The sequence below is a fragment of the Puntigrus tetrazona genome, chromosome 25, assembly GCF_018831695.1.
Source record: "Puntigrus tetrazona isolate hp1 chromosome 25, ASM1883169v1, whole genome shotgun sequence".
Taxonomy (NCBI): Eukaryota; Metazoa; Chordata; class Actinopteri; order Cypriniformes; family Cyprinidae; genus Puntigrus; species Puntigrus tetrazona.
The window spans coordinates 14766812-14785230 of record NC_056723.1 but is presented as its reverse complement, the minus strand read 5'-3'; the positions used below and the strand labels follow the sequence as shown (position 1 = coordinate 14785230).

The 18419-nt window shown below is 37.3% G+C and overlaps 1 long non-coding RNA gene across 1 annotated transcript in view; it reads right to left on the bottom strand.

The window, feature by feature from the left end:
* LOC122330915 overlaps nt 1–18419 on the bottom strand; it is a 55871-nt gene that overhangs the window by 36761 nt on the left and 691 nt on the right. Inside the window, exons 2-3 of the long non-coding RNA XR_006248098.1 lie at nt 11322–18389; nt 10218–10304 (exon numbers count right to left, since the gene is read on the bottom strand). This is a non-coding gene — a long non-coding RNA (uncharacterized LOC122330915). The remainder of the gene's footprint in view (nt 1–10217; nt 10305–11321; nt 18390–18419) is intronic.

Genomic DNA, 18419 nt, shown 5'->3' with positions numbered 1-18419 from the left:
TTAAGCGCACATCACAGACACATGGACTTGGCATCCTCTCCATCGCTTTTATCTCGTAGTCTCAAGCGTATCAAAGATTGGAAGCGACTCCATAAACAGAGCTAGGGAGGGATAAAGGGTTTGTTCATCTGTGTCCTCGGCCAAACGCAGATGAGCCATGTGGCTTTTAGATAGTCCGTTGATATCAGTTCCAAAACGCAAAGAAGAGGCGGAAAAAGAAAACATATAAATGTCTGGTATGATTGTGAGCGACTCTGACGTTTACGCAGAGCGAGGTGTGCCGGCAGTTGTGGCGGTCACCCCTGCATGACCCGAAGGGAAAGTAAAACGAAAAGAAGGAAACAGATGAGATATACGATTCTATAGGTGCCTGTATTGCAGCGAAACATATTAAAGATAAAGTAAAGGATTAGGTTGTGATGGGAAGTCCAACTTTTTTCCACAAATCTGTTCTTCCGAATAGTTTAGAAGTTCTTCCAATCACCATGTGGTCACTGACAGTGTCGGATATTGCACGCTCTGATACATTAATTTAAAGCCACAAAGGCAATTATTAGCCATTTTTGTAGTTAAAATGTCGCATCAGTAACCTCAAGGTCACAGGTTTGATTCCTGCATTCCTGCGTTTGAAAATGCATAAACTGATTAGAATAAATACATAAAGTGAAATGTGCCTGCCAATAATAAACAGTTTTTTGGAAGTTCTATTGTTAATAGTGCTTGTTATAATTTCATATGCAGCTATAATTTTAAAACAAAGTAGATATATATAATAACTTATTTCTTTTTTTAAAATGACTAACTCAAAGGATCTGATTCTTGGTCAGATGAGTCAGTAAATTGACTCTAGAACTATTCTGAATGATAATCCCTTACTGTCCGAATAGTGTTATAACTCAAAATATCCTAAAAGCAGAGCAAGAGAAATCTGTGACCGAAACCCATTTTCACAGGCTCTGACAAGTGACAGCTGTTGGCACGAAAAGTTGCGGATGATGCAGAGGAATAAAGAATTGATGTTCCTGGCAGAAGAAGACCTCAGCTCTAGGGAACAGAATGAAAAGGTCCTCATGAAAAATTAAGAACGATCTGAAATGCGGCCTGAAGCGAAACGTGGGCAGGCGTCCGAGTGAGTGAACAGGAAAGGAAGTCATCAGAAATTCTGTCAAGGTGTGTGTGCCAGTGCTGTTTTATGCGTTGGCACAGAAGGCTCTGGGTTTAGTATGCAGCGTGATAACGCTGTTACAGACATTGCTTTTGATAATTATCCTTTATATCCTGGCAAAAATAACAAATTAAAAAATGCTAGAAAGTAAAATGCTACTTAATCACATTTAGGAATGGAAGCATCCTCTCATGATCAACATACATTTTATTATCTTCCAAATGTATGTTAATATCTTGTGTAACACCTGTAAGATAAGTTCTATAATGAAAACCAGCAAGTTTTAAATTGGTTTAAAAGCTGGCCCTTTGCTAGTTTAAGCAAGTCCTTTGCTGGTCATGTGCTGGTCCTAAGCTGGCTTTAAAACCTACCTAACCAGCATATGCAGTTTTTTTCAACAGGGAATGAAATGCACAGGAACATGTATTTCAAACAACTTTCATCTCTCTAAAAATGGCCATATATCAGAGAAAAAATGGCTATTTTTAATTATTGGGGACAATTCCCCCTCAATGTCTCGTGGTTATGGGCAAAAACACTTGAAATATGTTGTGAAACTATTGCAAATATTGGAGGAAACTTTTTTGCAAAGAAAGAACTCATTTAATAAACATAAATTTGAATACAAGAATGAATATAATATAAATACAAATTATTCTTTTTCAGCAAAATCCTCAATAATGCCCAAAATACTCAAGTTACGGGTCTCCTATATATTGTTAGATTTAAATTTAAAAAAAAAAAATTCAAGCACTTTTAGTGCAATTCACTGAACCTTTGTTGGACTAGTCTGGTGTAGGTAGACCTTCAGACTGACATTGGAAGGTCTAAACTGCAACTTGCCACAGACCCAGGACCTCCAACCCTGTTCCTGGTGAGCTACCTTATTGCAAACTTTACTTACATCCTTGCTCAGCTTCATGTAACTGACAAGTAGAACACCCTGGTTAGCTGTTTTAGGTGTGCCTGATTGGGGTTGAACGCTAAAATTTGCAGGATGATAACTCTCTGAGAGCAGTTTGGAGAACCCTGCCATAGAACATCCGGCAGCCCACTGGCCTCAAACTCAATTTCTGAAGGGAATTACCCCACAAAGTTTAGCTCCAAACCTAAAGACACATGATCCAACTTATCAAGGTCTTCAGGATCACTAGAAACCTCCAAGCAGGTGTGAGTTGGAGCTGGCTGGAACTAAATTGTGCAGAGCTGTGGCCCTCCAGGAATTGAGTTTGAGACCACTCCAAAAGGCTGTCTTTCAGACATGTAAAGCAACCAATTACAGTTTATTTTGTTCAATGTCATGTTTAGGGGGATTGTGAAAATGTAAAGCCGATGTCCTTTCAATAACAGACCGGCATGCAACCAATAAATCAATCATTCAAGAATGCTGTGCAAGTTTACTGCAACAATAGCACAAAGTCAAAGCCAGGGGTCTCGAACCCTGCTCCTGGAGAGCTACTATCCAGCAGATTTCAGCTCCAACCCCAATCAAACACACCTGAACCAGCTAATCAAGGTCTTCAGGGTTGCTTGATAATTGCAAGCAGATGAGTTGGAGCATGGTTAGTCTGCAGAAAACGTAGCTCTCCAGAAGCACGGTTGGAGATCCCTGGTCTTTGCCATGAACTTTTGAAAATCCAGGGTATTGTTGATCTCATTGTCACACTCGTAAAAATAATGACTTTCTTGTTCTATAAGGGAGTTTGGGGTCACAACAGCATTGTTTCTAGGTGGACTGTTAAAGAATATGACACATCAGACAATGACTTTAAAAACTCTTGCCCATTAATGTGCCTTACAGTAGGTAAGAGAAATTCAGCTGTTCATTCTTCTTAGGAATGCACCTTCATGAAGCTATTTTAATGCATGTATAGCTCTTTTCTCACTGAACAGGGAAATAACCAAAAGCTCACAAACTGGTTGCCAAGCTCTCATTTCAACAAAATATTTCAAAACAGCAATAAAATCTGACATGCATAGTATCATAAATGTTGTTTATGATAATAACACTGAAAAACAGTTTTCAGATTGGTTGAGCCAATTCACATTTCCAATTCATGAACATTTTCAGATTGGTCGAGCCAATTCACAAGAGTATAGACTGGATGCAAGCTTCTTATAAAAACCAAATGGAGACTTTGCTGATTAACATCAGTCTCTGACCTAGGTCCACCAGCTGGACCATGCATCAGAAAGACCAAGTTTTGCTGGAGAAAACCATGGCTGGTCCATTAGCCAGACCAACATGAATCCAACACAAACCAGCCAGTTCCAGCAAGGAAATTTATGCTTGTCTAAGTTGGCCTTTTAAGGTTGTCGGTCATGAACTCGTTTAACTTATAACCAGCTATGCTTGCATAATGTCTCATTCCAGTAGTGTGCAGCAGAGTTCTTATAACTCATGCAGTATGAATCTAAACTGGTCTGTCCTCATGAATGAAACTGTGGGCATTAGCCAATCAAAATATAAGCATTTGAACATAGTTGCCTTAAAGATACAGAAGCAAAGATTTATGATATTAATCATGACGGTCGAAAAGGGTTAAAACTGGTGATGCAAAATAAATTATGAGTGCTATGCAAGTGTGGCCTCTATACAAGTGTGGCCTCTTGATGTCTGATCTTTGTGAATATTCATGCCAGTTTTGCCCATCATTACCATTCATTGTGTGAGGACCAAATGGGCCTATATGATTGGACATGTCTCAGATCCTGGAATTTTAATAACTGCTGGCATTCTCACAGACACTAGACCGGCCGAATGGAGGGGGATGGTTGTTATATGGAGTGTGTGTTTATGCCAATGTAAATGGGTGCGCCTCTATTCCTGGTGAACAAAAACTGATGGTTCTGAAACGTTCCAGATTTATGAAGTTGGACAGTTACATTTTGTATATTGTTACACATGATGCAAAATTCAAATTGAAATTTTTTCCTGTCAGGACGCAATGACCTTAAAGGACCAGACCCACAAAGATGCGCAAACTATTCAACATGGCACTCAGAGGGTGCAAAGGTTTACAAGGTCAGAGACCAAGTGAGGCAGAATAATAGCGGTTTTGTCTTTAACAGCAAAAGTTTTTGTGACGTTATTAACTGTGGTGTTCGTTAGGACAAACAAAAAGATACTCAAATAATTGCAGTTAAATCCCTCAGCATCCATAAAATCATCAGTAGGCCAGTGTTCCATTTATATAAAAAATTACCATATTAACATATTTGTTACTAGATTTTGTTCTCTTTTGGACTCTGAAAGACTCTCAATGACATTTAAATGAATTGGATACAGAGGAGGATGTTAAGATGGTTAATTGTGTCTCACATCCTGGGAATGCTGATGGGTTTGACCAAGCCTGTTCCCTCGAAAGAACCACACTACTGATCTACACAAAGGTCAATGGAAATGCTGTCATGATGTCAACAAAAGCTTGTGGTAAATGGTCTTCATCTTCAACAATGCAAGTACTCAACAGCACACTTAGCAGGGGACTTTTCTCTGAGGATGAACTGTGGAAGTGCCTCTTCAGAAGAAATTTGGACATAATATATTGAACAATTTCATGAAATATGGGAAAAAAACAATGTTGTTTTTTAAAGTAACATTCTTCTCACAGCTTTTCTTTGTCCATGAATATTCCAAGTTTTATTTTTTTAATATAATGACTCAGTAAAAACAGTAACACCAGGTTTCAGCATTTAAAGATTAACACTATGAGACCACATGTGTGAATCACTTGGCCAAGGCTCTTATACTCAATGAGCTGTTAACCGCTGCAACTGAATCACTGAATCAGTGAGTTGAATTTGAGAACCTGGGGTGTTTCCAAATAGCATTGTTAGCCAACTATGTTTGCAAGTTTTGTTGTTACCAACATTGTACAATGACTTGGTGTTTCCAGAATCCAACAAACATTCGCAAACAGCATCACAAAGTGGTGTGGTTGGAACTCCTGTGGTCAGAAGAACTGTTTCGTGTCAGTATGACATATAGACATATGCAAATATCTATATCATATAGATTTCTTTCTATGTTTTATTGAAGCAGTGTTTTTGACTGTTTTAGTGTGCATGCAATTTGATCTTGAACTGATTAATTAGCTGAAGTTATTACTCCACCACTTGTTTGATGTCATTAACGGCAATTCCAACCAATGTTTCCAAGAAACAGTCACGTGTAGCTAGTTAAATAGCTTTTCCAACAATGCATTGTGCTATGGCAGTTAAGTCATGAGAGACAATGTTGGTTAGGAAATGCATCCCTGATCAAAACAACAAAAATAACAACAGAAACCAGCTCAGCTAGTAGGATGGTTTTTGCTGGTCTTCTAGCTTGCTCATAGCTAGTGTAGCAGTCTGGTTTTAGTGGGGTTTTGACAACTTCTCTGGCGATCTCAGGAGGTCCTCATTATATTATAATTAGTCTCATAACTGTCAAATGTAATTATACTAGTCTTCATGAAATTCCAAAATTAAATTAACACTTTTTATGATTCCAACAAGTCAAATCTAGAGGGCTGAGAATGCGAATGTGGTTTTATCAGACAAAAGTAAACTTGGATTTTAAACCAAACATTATTGAGAGTGTATAATTCAGCGGTACTGAAGAGAAGGTGATCACCAATAAATACTAGAAGAGTAAATCACAGACATTGGTATGTTTTCTTTTGTTTACTTAAACTTTGCTTAGCAACCAAAAACTCTTAATGCAGGCCAGGGCAAACGAACAAGTTTTTCAAAGTGTCCCCTGCTGATTTCTTCTTAAGTTCATACGATTTACCCTAATTAGAGTTGCTTACTTGTGTTGCTCCAGACACATGAAGCACTGGTGTGGTTATGGAGACCTAGGTTTGAGTCCTGGCTGGGTCATGTCCCAGACCCAGAACTTTCCTGTCTCCACTGACCAATAAAATGAAGGCAAAAATCCTATAAAGTAAAATTTTGAAAAAAAAAAAAATGGTTTTGGTTTGTCGGTTAGTTTAACCATGGGGTACTTGGACTCAAACTGCAATTATGAATGAACTTGAATGCAGTCGGTTAAACTTGAATTGGAAAATTTTTGATTTCATTTTACTGAGTACAGTCGAATTCATGTGTAATGTGAAACTAATGTAATACTAAAGTCATCAACATAAAATTAAGACAATAACCCATTAATAAATGTCTCCCATTTAAACTCAATTGTTTAAGAACTTGGACTCGATAAGATGGATTCAGACACAAGCAGCTGGTAAATGAAATTCTGCTTTGAACTAGATATCAGGAAAGGCATACAAATGTCAAGCTGAATATATTGACTTTTCACATTGTTATTCAGTTCACACATCACCAATGATGTCAGTTTGGAACACGATTAGTTCATATTTTCCTCCACTTTCATGGATTTAGCAATTGTTGTAATCCATGAAAAGTCTATTATACATTTTATAGATGCACTACAAGTCACCCCATAAATAGGTCATCTGTCTGCACTGCAATGTGTCATATGCTTTTTTTCTACTTTTATAATGACTTCTTTAATGAGTCCTACTGATCTTTCAGAAAAACACCACAACCATTTTCCAATAAAGGCCTTTTGCCTCTGAGCATGCATGAGAGAAACAAAAGCTGTTTGTCCTTGTGGGAAACAGGGAGCTCTTCCCATTACTCAAAGGATTTATTCACAGTTTTATTGGAAATTAGACTAGTGTTCCTGTTAGTCCAATTGAACGCTTCAACCATTTTTCTTGATTCTCAGAAAACACAAAGCAAGTAATATCACTGAAATCACTGTTGGATTATCATATTATTACAAATGCACAGGCTAGATATAGTTCATTGGGTCCAAATAGTGACCCCAAAAAATACTGCATACTTGAGTCATATTTTTTTATATTAACCAACAACAAGTTCAGGAAGCGGTATATAGGCTACTGTACTGTAAACAAATATAAAGGTATTTGTACACTTCTTTGTTGTGCTAAATTACAATACCTGTGTTTGCATAGACGGCTTTGTTCGCAAGTCTCTTTAAAACCAAGCATCTTTTTGTTGGTCAGTGTGACAAATTTGTGTTGCTGACTTGAACCTGTTGAGAAATCTGTATGGGGGAAATTCCTAATCATGTGGATTCCTATTGAACCTGGCTTTACTGACGAGATGCGCATGTCGCATGCGATTAATTGCACAGCCATAATGATAATTGAACTAAAAATGACTGCATTCAAAAGTTTACATACCCTTGAAGCTGAATACTATGTGCGATTTCCTGGATGATCCACGACTGTTTGTTGTGATAGTTGTGAGTCTCTCATCGGTCCTGAGTAGTTCAACTGCCTGCTGCTCTTCAGAAAAACCCTCCAGCCCCGGCACATTATTTAGTTTTCCAGCATCTTTTAAATATCTGAACTCTTTCCAAAAGTGACTGTTTGATTTTCAGATTCATATTTTCACACTGAGGACAATTGAGGGACATGCACAACTATTGCTGAAGGTGAAAACATTTACTGATGCTCAAGAAGGCAACACAATGCATTAAGTGCAAGGAGATGTAAAGTTTTAAACAATCATATTTTTTTAATTTAGTGCTTGACTAAATAAGACAAAAGACTTAAATAATTACAACGTACCCTGATCATCCAATTTAAAAAGTTTACACCCCTCGTCTTATTACATATAATATAAGAAAAATAATATAACATACAGTGATGGGAATAACAGCATTATAAATAAATGGCATTACTAACTGCGCTATTTTTTTCAGTAACAAATAATTAAACTAATTACTGTTTCCCCCATTACAAAACCGTTACTGACAATAAAATGCGGTGTTACTATAGTTTATTATAAAATAATTAAAAAATGTTGACGCACTACATGTAAACGATATTCTTTGTTGCATTTTCCTGTCAAAATAACAGAGTTCCTTTGGAATTCTTCAGCTTTTAAGAACAGCCTTTTTTTTTTGGTAGTGGGCGGAGCTACTGCGTAAAAGACAATCTCATTCGCTCTTCTATTATAGACCCTGTTTTTTTCAGCAAATCAATTCAAGCAAACACAGATTACGTGAATAATAGTCATAGACCCAGCAGCTCATTAATCCATATTGCTTTTTATATTGTCATTAGTAGTAGTTCATAGTAGTTTCATTATCTTATCAATTTCCACCCCCTTTTTTTATAGAAAAACTAACTACTAGTAACTAGTAACTACTACTAACTAACAAGAAACCCTGATTAATGAATTAGTAATTAATAGTACTTAATAGTAACGTAATAGTACACTAATAGTACTGAAGGTCATGCTAACCCACTAGTAATGACTCAAGTTACTAATTATTTGGATTAGCATTCTAAAGTGACGATTATAATAAGTCACTAGTAATTACTGAAATCATTCATCAAGCTTTTGCAGGTTTTGTAAAGTATTGAATAGTAGTTAGCTGTTACAACATCCTTCTAAAGGAATCAGTTTTTTTTTAAAAATCCGTATTCTAAAGTGAAGATTGGGATAACTCTAGTAATTACTGAAGTCATTGTAAATTTGAGTATTTTGTAAGGCTCTGGTTAGTAATCCTCTTTGCCAGATTTCAATCATTATTAGTGGGTTACCATGGTCTTCACTTTAAAATACAGATCCAAAGAACTAGTAGTTTCTTCAGAAGGATGTAGTAACACATAAAACCTTAAATACATCTCAAAAGCTTACTCGACGTCAGCTGATTAGGGAGTTGTGATGATTTTCACTTCAGAATACTCATTCAAGTAATTGAGTTTCATTAGGAGGATTTGGTAATACTTGAGTCATTACTAGTGGGTTACTATCATCTTAAATTTGGGAATTATTAATTTATTATGCATAATTCACATGAATTATGAAGCTGTATACAGTAGTTCTTAGAAGTTCTCAAGAATATATGAATAAATTGTAGTTTTTGATTAGCTAATTGTGAACTGCTAGTTTCAAATGAGTGCTATTACTTACTAAATTGTTGTGTTTCTGAGTTTAGTAACGCAATAGTTACTTTCCCTGGTAATACTATTTGTCACAAGTAACTAATTATTTTTTTAAAATTAACATGTTGGATATATATACATATATATATAAACTTAAACAGATATAAAACTAATGTAAAACCAGGCTAGGTAATCGTATTACTAGTTAGATGAGAGGCAGTAGCCAGAAAAGTGATGTAAACAAGTCTTAATTGGTCAGCCAGAGTTTGTGTCCTGATGTCTTGTGATGCTGTTGTGACGAACATTTGCATTTCAAGTCTTTTCCTCCATAAACAAACTCCCCCTCCCTTTCAGTTCTCTAACAGGCTGTCCCTCAATCCTGCATGTGTGTGTGTGTGTGTGTGTCTGTGTGTGTGCTGGGGTTCGGGTTGGAGGTCAGTCTGACCCGATTTTCTGGATGAACACTTTCTTTTTGAACACTGCCAAAGTAAGGTTAAAGGCTAGTTCTAGGTTTGACGTTGCTGTGTTAGATTGAGGTTAAGAATGGGCTAAAGATCTTAGCGGTTTAATAGAAAAAAATAGACAGTTCTGAATGAGGAAATTCTTTCCGTCGGTGTCAGTAAGGATGCGAGTTTCATATCAAGGTTGAATATCAATTTTCGAACACGTGAGCAACCGTAAACGCCACGTTTTCCTTATCAAGCAATGCTAATGACGCATGATTTGTTCACTGAACACATTTCCACCCACCTTCATGTTATTCGTTGCTCTTTTAAATGAACAATTTGAGGTTTTCGTCTCTTACTCAAGAGGAAAGATATTGCATTCATACGGAAGATCAGAGGAAATCTAAATTTATGAGCCGTTATACAATTTGTGCAATGTCTGACGCATCATTTTATGGTCTTTCACCATATCTCTTGCAAAACAGCGTCAGCATTTGTTTTCCACATGAAAATTGAAAGCGGTTGTTGCGCCAAGCGAGATCGAACACGCTTTTCACACAGAGGATCATAAAGGACCTCCGTTACACGAATTGACACATTGACCTCCAAACGAGTATGGGACTGCAAGACCAGGATGAAAGGCTCCTATTTGTGCACTGAACTCATTTAACTCACGTTGTGTATGATGTGCGGGGGGCCACAGCGTCCAATATGGGGGAGAGGGTCACATGGAGTGGGGCCCTCCAACAGCTCGGAGGACTCCTGCGTGAGAGAGGACATGCATAAGACACTGCCAGCCTCCATAGTTGTGAGTAAAAGGGACCTTTTGGGTTAATCCTCATTAAAAATGGAAGCGGCTTTCATCTTAGCAAGCCAAAATGACCCACTGTGAACTTTTGTCCACTTCCTTTCAGTCTAAGTTCTAGCGTATACCAGGGCAATTAGACCAACGTTACAATGGCGCTTCGCTTTAGAGGCGGGGACAAGCTGTCTCATTGGTCTGCCAAGCCTTCAAAATCTGACTCATGCATTTCAATGGGATGTTTGGAGACCAAAAATAAAAAAAAAAGAAACTCCAATACTTCTCAGGACAGATGCCAAAGAAATACCAGGCTTTCAGTAAGAAATCAGGCTCCGAACCCGCCATTAAATAAGAAACAAGTCTCCTGGGAAAATAAATCAGCATTTTTTAGTGACTGAATGAGTATTAATACAATAAGCTGTCAAATAAAGCATTAGTGATAGCATCAATGACCAGGATTTTTTTTTTAATTTGTTTTCATGTGGCTTTTAAAACTTTTATACCATTTTCAACAAATGTTTATATTTAATGATTCTAAAAATGGTCATGTAGTTTAACTATCAAGTAAAATGTCACACCACATGACATTTTACACTCAAACAAACCTTGCCTGACCAAATTATGTTATTATTAAATTATATTTTAAGAGTCTTAATGACACATTTTGATATTACTTCCTATTTTATGTTTTTTTGTCTGGATGTTGGTTGGACCAATTGACTTTGGATGTCACATATTAATAAGCAGTAAAGCATTTTTTTCTTTTTAAAATGAACATAAAATAGAAAAATAATAAAAGATTTTTGCCAAATTACTTTTCTTCGATATAGTCTTTACTTTTTTCCTTTTATCAAGACCTTTTTCTTCACCCTACTAAACAAACCAAAAAAGGAGAAAACAAATAATTAAGAAAATAATTAACATGCACAGAATGAAAATTCTTAAAATTAAGATTTAAAATCAACCGTCATGCAAACCTGTTGACTTTGGTGTTTTTCTTCTTGATTTAGGTGGTTTCTAATGTTTTGAATGGTTGCTAGGGTGTTGCTAGCCCCGAGTCAGAAAAGCCCACCCTCCTGTCTCAACGATCCTCTGGACTTTGAATGCAGAAAACTGTAGGTCTGATCCCTTTGCAAACGGTATACCTCTCCACAACAAGAGGATTTGAGACGTTTCTCCATGAATGGGCGAAATCTGGAACCAATATCCATGAACTTTAAGCTGAGAGTCAGTGTCCTGTTATGCCTCTCCAGCAATGTGCAACAGATTGATGCAACCGCTACAATATAAACACTCGTGACTTACCCTATTATCTAACTTTGAGGGCTTAAACCTTCCTTGAAGGAGGTCTGAAACCATTCATAGCTTTTGAAAAACACAGATGCTTCCAAAACATGGTTCACAAGTTTATATTGTTGCACAGAGTCAGACGGATAAACAGTTTTCAAGGGCACGTCTCCGTAATACCGGACGGATTGTTTCTGAAGCTCGCTGGGGGAAGTCAAGGCAGCAGGTCTGGACTCGGCAGACGTCCCTCTCCTCTGTTCTTTCCCTCCGCCGGTTATGCGATACTTGTTTTTGGGGAGAAAAACAATGAGAGTATTTAGTCAGATGTCACGCAGAGTCTAGTTTGTCTCTTTCGCAATTCAAACCTTTGTTCATTGGGGCTTTCTCTGCCCTCCCCTGGTAGCTCAGCTCCTCTGACTCAATGTGTGTTTTCAATTACAAAGCTTTTTTTCCAACCGAAGAATCTTTCAAACCATTGCTTCCTTATACATTTGTTACCACATGAAAAAACGCAGAAAGTGGGGGAGGAAAAGAAGGAGGAAACAGCAAATGAGAGGGGGTCCCGATAAAGACGCCCGCCACACAATGAAGCTGTTGTTTTCATCAGTTCATGTGTGGTTCTCTTAGTTTGATCTTTTGTCCTTGGCTCCGGCCGCGGCCACTCGCGGCTCCCGCTGCGTACGCAAACTCTCCGAGGTATCACAAGAGGAGTCTTTTCCAGGAGACTCTGAGATCTCCTTTGGGCAAGGCTCAAATGGATTTTCTTTGGAAACTATGCCTTTGTTGTGTTTATTGTCTGCTTCGCGGCATTACCTGCGACTTGGATGTCTTAGAAATCCAAATCTCCTGTAATCACGTCGAAGAGGATTTTTCTGAAAAACAAAAGTGCCTTGCAATAAGATCTTATGGTCTAGGGAAATTCAGGAGATAAATCATCGAAGGTCCATATCTTGAACACGTCAATTTACGTCTTAGTCAAAACAAAGAGAACCTGCCTACACCTCAGTTTTCTCAGCATAATGAAGGGTTGCAGAAGTAGCAGAAATTTCATAATTTGAGCATTGCAGGTAATGAGTTTGTTTTGTTTGGCCCCTGGATCTTTATCAGGGTTTATTTTCCAACTTCGTACAGTAAGCTTGAGGTGCAGGTAATCCAAACGCCGGCTGAGCCACTGAACAGTATAAAGAATCTTAATCCTCTTAGCCGAATTAAACATTTCAAGTTGACAATCTAGCCAATAATTTTGTGCTGCGACTATAGCGCAAGTAAAAAACATGCCCGCATTCTCTCAGCCTTCTGAGAATGTATGCTGGAGCTGGTCTCTTGACAATCAGCTCCATTATAATATACAAATAATCCGCTGTCCCCTGCTTGGGCGAATGTAATCTACAGAACATTTCTTACCTTCAAACTTCCACATGGGAAATTAAAATATTTCATAGAGGTAAGTAGATTAGAAGGCCCTGGTAAAAGCTATTTGAAGTAAGTTATTCAACACAGCTTTGGGGTGGACTAACTTCCTAGAGAACAGGCTGTCCAGGTCACTGATGGGCTTAACATTTGCCCTGTGTTCAACAAATGAACTGGGGACTCCAGCCGGTGGGTGGGCCAAGTCTTTGACAGTTCCAATAAGCACTTAGACACATGCACATGGCTTCTGCGATGGTCATCTAGGACTTATAAGCACTTGGCTATTGCTACATCAAGATAAATCACACTACCAAGGAGGCGTTGTTCCCTTCTGATCAATAAGGAGGAAATCCATTAAATTACTCCTACAGGTCCTCTTGAAGCTTCCTGGTTTGAATGAGGGGTATAAATGGTGTCTTTCAACCCATCTGTACTTGAAGCAGATGTGTATAATTTTGTCCATGTAATAAGACTTTCTCATATGCCGGTTTTAATGTTTGGGAGGCTGATCATAGGTTATTTTCAGAGTCTGACTCTACACTCACAGTCTGATACATATTGAGTACTTTCACGATCTGGAAAACTGTAATCTGATTGGCTGGCTTCCATGGGTAAGAACATAAGTTTATTTTATTTTTTTTATCAGTCTGCTCAGAGACATTTAGTTTCCATTAAAATATCAGTGACTGTATTCATAGAATAGAATCCTGCTGTTAAAAATGCTGGGTTAAATATGGACAAACCTAGCAACTGGGTTGTTTTGCATTTAACCCCACTGTTGATTGAAAACAACCCGATAGCTGGGTTAGTCCATACTTAACCCAGCATTTTTTGTTGATAAACATCTGTGGTAGCTGTTACCGTTTCGGAAACTCTGGTTAAAGTAATGTTTTATTTGTCTTAGAATTTTGAATACGTAAAACAAGTAAACAAGTAATCTAGATTACTTTACAAATTACATATTTCATCATGCTATCTGTAATCAATACCAGACGACGCACAATGCCTACATGACCAGAAAGTACAGTTACGGCATTTTCAAACTTTAAGTTTGAAAGATTGCGACCTCTATGTTAAAGATTGCGATCTCTATGTTTGTTGTCAACTAAAATTGTATGTGCCATTAGCCGCCACAAAAATTGTTGCTGAACACTTTTAATATGCTGCTGGTCAGTTCCTGACATAGCACAGCTTTCACAGATATAAACCAGAGTCCGGATGTTGACTGGATGATTCACTCCAAACCACACAAGACTGTCTATCCACTTCTGACCAAAACACACACAGACAAGAATGGGCGCTAATGTTGTTGCTGTTCAGCTGTGAGAGATGAGCTTGTGGTTGCTTTTGCAACATCTTTGGAGAAGATAAAAGCCGACCAGTGCTACCTGGAAGAACACTCAACTTTCCCCAGTCCATGTCACGTCTGGTCTGACCAATGTGGCAAAACCTCTAAAAATATCAAATACCACATAAAACGGAAACATTTGTCTTTCTACTCATTCTTAACTACATGTTGACACACTCATTGTCTGTTTTCCTATAAGTCAATGCACCCCCACAGTCTGAAATGATTCATTGGACTCCATGCAAATGTTCACAACTTCTTTAAAGGTGAGTGTAATTGCGATCTGACAATCCTCATTGGCTCTAAAGCCTTTTAATGCCATCCAGAGACAAAACGAGTCATAGTTTCAATCCCACAAAGGATATTTTACACTTTCAGAAATTATATTTAGTCATAGCTTTCCTGGTTCTTACGCAAATGCACTACATTAACACATTACATTAATTTGTCCCTTTTTGTGATTATATTCTTTATATATTTCTCAGGTTTACTGGAAATGCTTTTTGGCGGGTGTTAAACTAACATTTGGGTCCACTTAGGGAAGAAAAATGATACGTGGCCAGATGCAACAAGATTAAAGAAGTCTATGAGAAATAAACACAGCACAACATCAGAGTAAAGATCACACTTGTGGAGGAGGAACAGAGTAATTTGTTTTAGGGCTGGTTGGTAGCAAATAACAACCAAATGTAATGTAATCACACAAGTGTTGAAAGATCCCTTTCGATGATTGTTTCACCGTTGATTAAACGAATCAGATCGACTGCTGTTAAGCTGCTTGGCATCATGATTTAAATAAATATCGCTCCTATGCGATAAATCACGTACTTTCCGCTGCAATAGCACGTTCACCTCACAGACGAATACACAGAAATGTGACAAACATCATTACAGGATCAGACATACAGGTGAGCACTGGACCATGTGCAAGAATGATACAAGATACTTCTAAAAACAGGAAATCAAAGCAACATTGTATTGTTAACAAATCAGCGATTTAATTCAGAATTAAATTTAAGTGTGCGTGTGTTTTAACTAATTAATCAAACACATCTGTTGTTTTCTGTTTTCAGATTTTGAGGAGGAAATAAAACATAAAATAATTACAACCATTAAAAAGTATATTGAAAACACCAACCAATAATAATAATAATATTATATTAATCTTAGTACTTATTTAGCCCTGAAATAACCAGAGATTATGTTTTTCTCTCTTACTTATCTATTTATAAGCTAAAGAAATAAAACAACAAAACCTGCTAAAAAAACAGTTATTAACATCTTTTTGTTGCTTTGTTTCTTTTAAAATGTAAATTTGAAAAAAATATTTATTTTATATTTTCTTTGTAAATTATAAAACTTTAGGTCCCACAATATGTCACTCAACACCTTTTTCTGCAATTAAGCACACTTTTTTGAGAGTTTTTCCATAACATTTTGTGTTTCTATATGTCTACCACCGTTTAGAACTGCGCTAACTAACCGTGTGCTGATGAGCGTCTTTGAGCCAGGTTCAAAAATATCTAAACTTGTCACTACCTAAACAGGGACTACAAAAATATTTGAGTTTCCTTATTGACGACTTTGTTTGTTGGGTGTTCTCCCACAGAAACAGTCACTATTAAAATGTCATCATTGCTTTGGTGGTAAAAAAAAAAAGGGAACACGTAATTATATTTTTAATCTTGATTAAAATTTTGAGTGTTTCTGCCTCCCAAACAATGTTAGGTAGACTGTTGTAGAGCGCTAAATTTGGGAGCTAAATAGGAAAAAGGATCTGTCACCTGCAGTTGATTTCAGATCAATCAGACCGATGGCAAAGTCCCATGGCCAACATGGAGGCAACTCTGAAGTCTTCTTGGGGAAGGAAACATCACTGAAGAGGGCGTAGCAGGGTGAGGTATTAACAGATATTTAAAATATATCAATATATTCACCAATTTAATTTCTTTTAAGAAGTATGGAATTGATACAACATCTTGGACGATCTACATCAGTGGTTTTCATTTTCTATCATTTTCATTTTGCATATTTATCACACCTGATCGAGATCATCAGCTCATTAGGAGAGAGATCAATGAGCACAAAGCCAGAACTTTCCCTATCCAATTGTTTTTTCCCACGTCTAATATCTGCTACAACATAAAACCAAAAAAAAAAAAAAATGTGGTATGCAAACGGACATGGAACAATGCATTTATTAATCTGTGGTAATGTTAGTTAATTAAAAAAACAGTTGTTCAGCGTACGTTATTTTTTGGGTTGCTGTTACGTAATGTAGCACTGTCTCGCATCATCGTTTCAGAAAAAACACAAGAAAATAAATTGGCGGCGTTTTCATATTTATCCATTCTGGAACCCGTTTTTCAAAACATATCAGTTTCCACGCTCCCAAAAGGCATGACGAAATGCCTATAGGATACAAAATGTATGTGTTTACAGCTAAACGCGTCTCCGTGCGGACAGGGCCCCAGTCTCACCGCGGTTTGTGATATATTTATTGATTTATGTTCACAGACACTAAATTTCCCAGCATGATTCCCAATCTGGCTTATCTTCTACGGAGAACTTAATGTGCCTTCCCTAAAGAATGACTCCTAAAAAAAACGTCATATTTTTCATCTTCTTTTTTTTAATCTTTTTAATTTCAGCCACAAAATATATTTGATAGGAATCGTCTTATAAAATGGCAGCACTGTACTTAAGTTAGACAGTTATCATTTATACAGTTTTACACTGTGTGTGTTTGCTTGTTTTATAATTGCTTCCACATTAACAGCCTGTCTATAAAATTGAGAATGTCAATGCATCTTGAAATGTCAAAGTGCTCCATAAACAGGGGACATGCATTTAAATTAACGTTTGGTCAAGGGGAAATTGTTATTTCAGCTGCTGAAAATTTGACCGCAGGTCTGGACTAAAAAACTAACAAAGAATGAAGATGGAAATTTACGATCCTACAAAAGTTTATGATTCCCACATTTACCAAGCCCGGACATGATGACTTCTCTGAAAACAAGACACAGTCGAAACATGCTTTTGCATGGATCGCATTTTAATAAAAGACAAAGCAATTAGGTATGGTCAACTAAATGCAAAGCGTAAACAAGTCACATGTGGCATGTGAGCCATTTGTGCTGGATACAAATAAACAATTATTTTACAGGCATTCTTGAGGATTTGAACATGGTTCAACAGTCTGGAATAACCCAGATTTACTGTGAACCCGATCCATAAACTGGGAAACCGCGGCATTTGTCTATTATGTCCGTTTTAGTCGTGCTTTTTCATCTTTAGATGATCATTAGGTAAAGAGGACATTGCATTTGGTTCAGTTTTTTTATTGAATAGGTTTTTAAAAAAAGAAATACTTGAAGGTGTGTCCCAAGGTTCGGTGTTAGGACCGCTTCGTTTCCGATTCGTGATGCGATAACTGATGTATGGAGGAAATGCTTCGATTTCAGTGACTGCAGGTGGCAGCACATCGCTCAGTCTAGAAAGCTGTGGGTGAAAGCTCCACCGAGACGGATTCAAACTAGCACTAGAAAAGAGAAATAGTTTTTTCTTTACTTACCTCATAGCATTCAACTCGGTTCAATGAGTTTATGAACGACTGCGTGATGTTGGACCAATCACAGTCAAGGACGGTTTTGGTTGCTTTAACTGGAAGTTAATAATCAGTAGAAATCCTGTGTTTCTGAATAAACACATTAATCGAACATCTTATAAGTAATCGCCGCTTTTGAATAAGCGATCTTTGTTTTATAGCAGCGTGCGTCTGTCCAGCAATTGAAACTATCCATTGATAAAAATGGCATGACAACAAGAATGACCTTTTGAATGAATTGGAATCCAGTCGGTTCATGTTTAATTTAAGTCGTCTGCCAAAAACCGCCCGAGCTGTCGCACATCATCGCTTGAGAGGTCGATGAAATAGTTAAAACGCATTGTTACGTCTGCGTTCGGATATCAGCTTAATCCAGTTAGTTTTACTTAAATGCTGCAAAGTCACAAACATAAATTATAATTC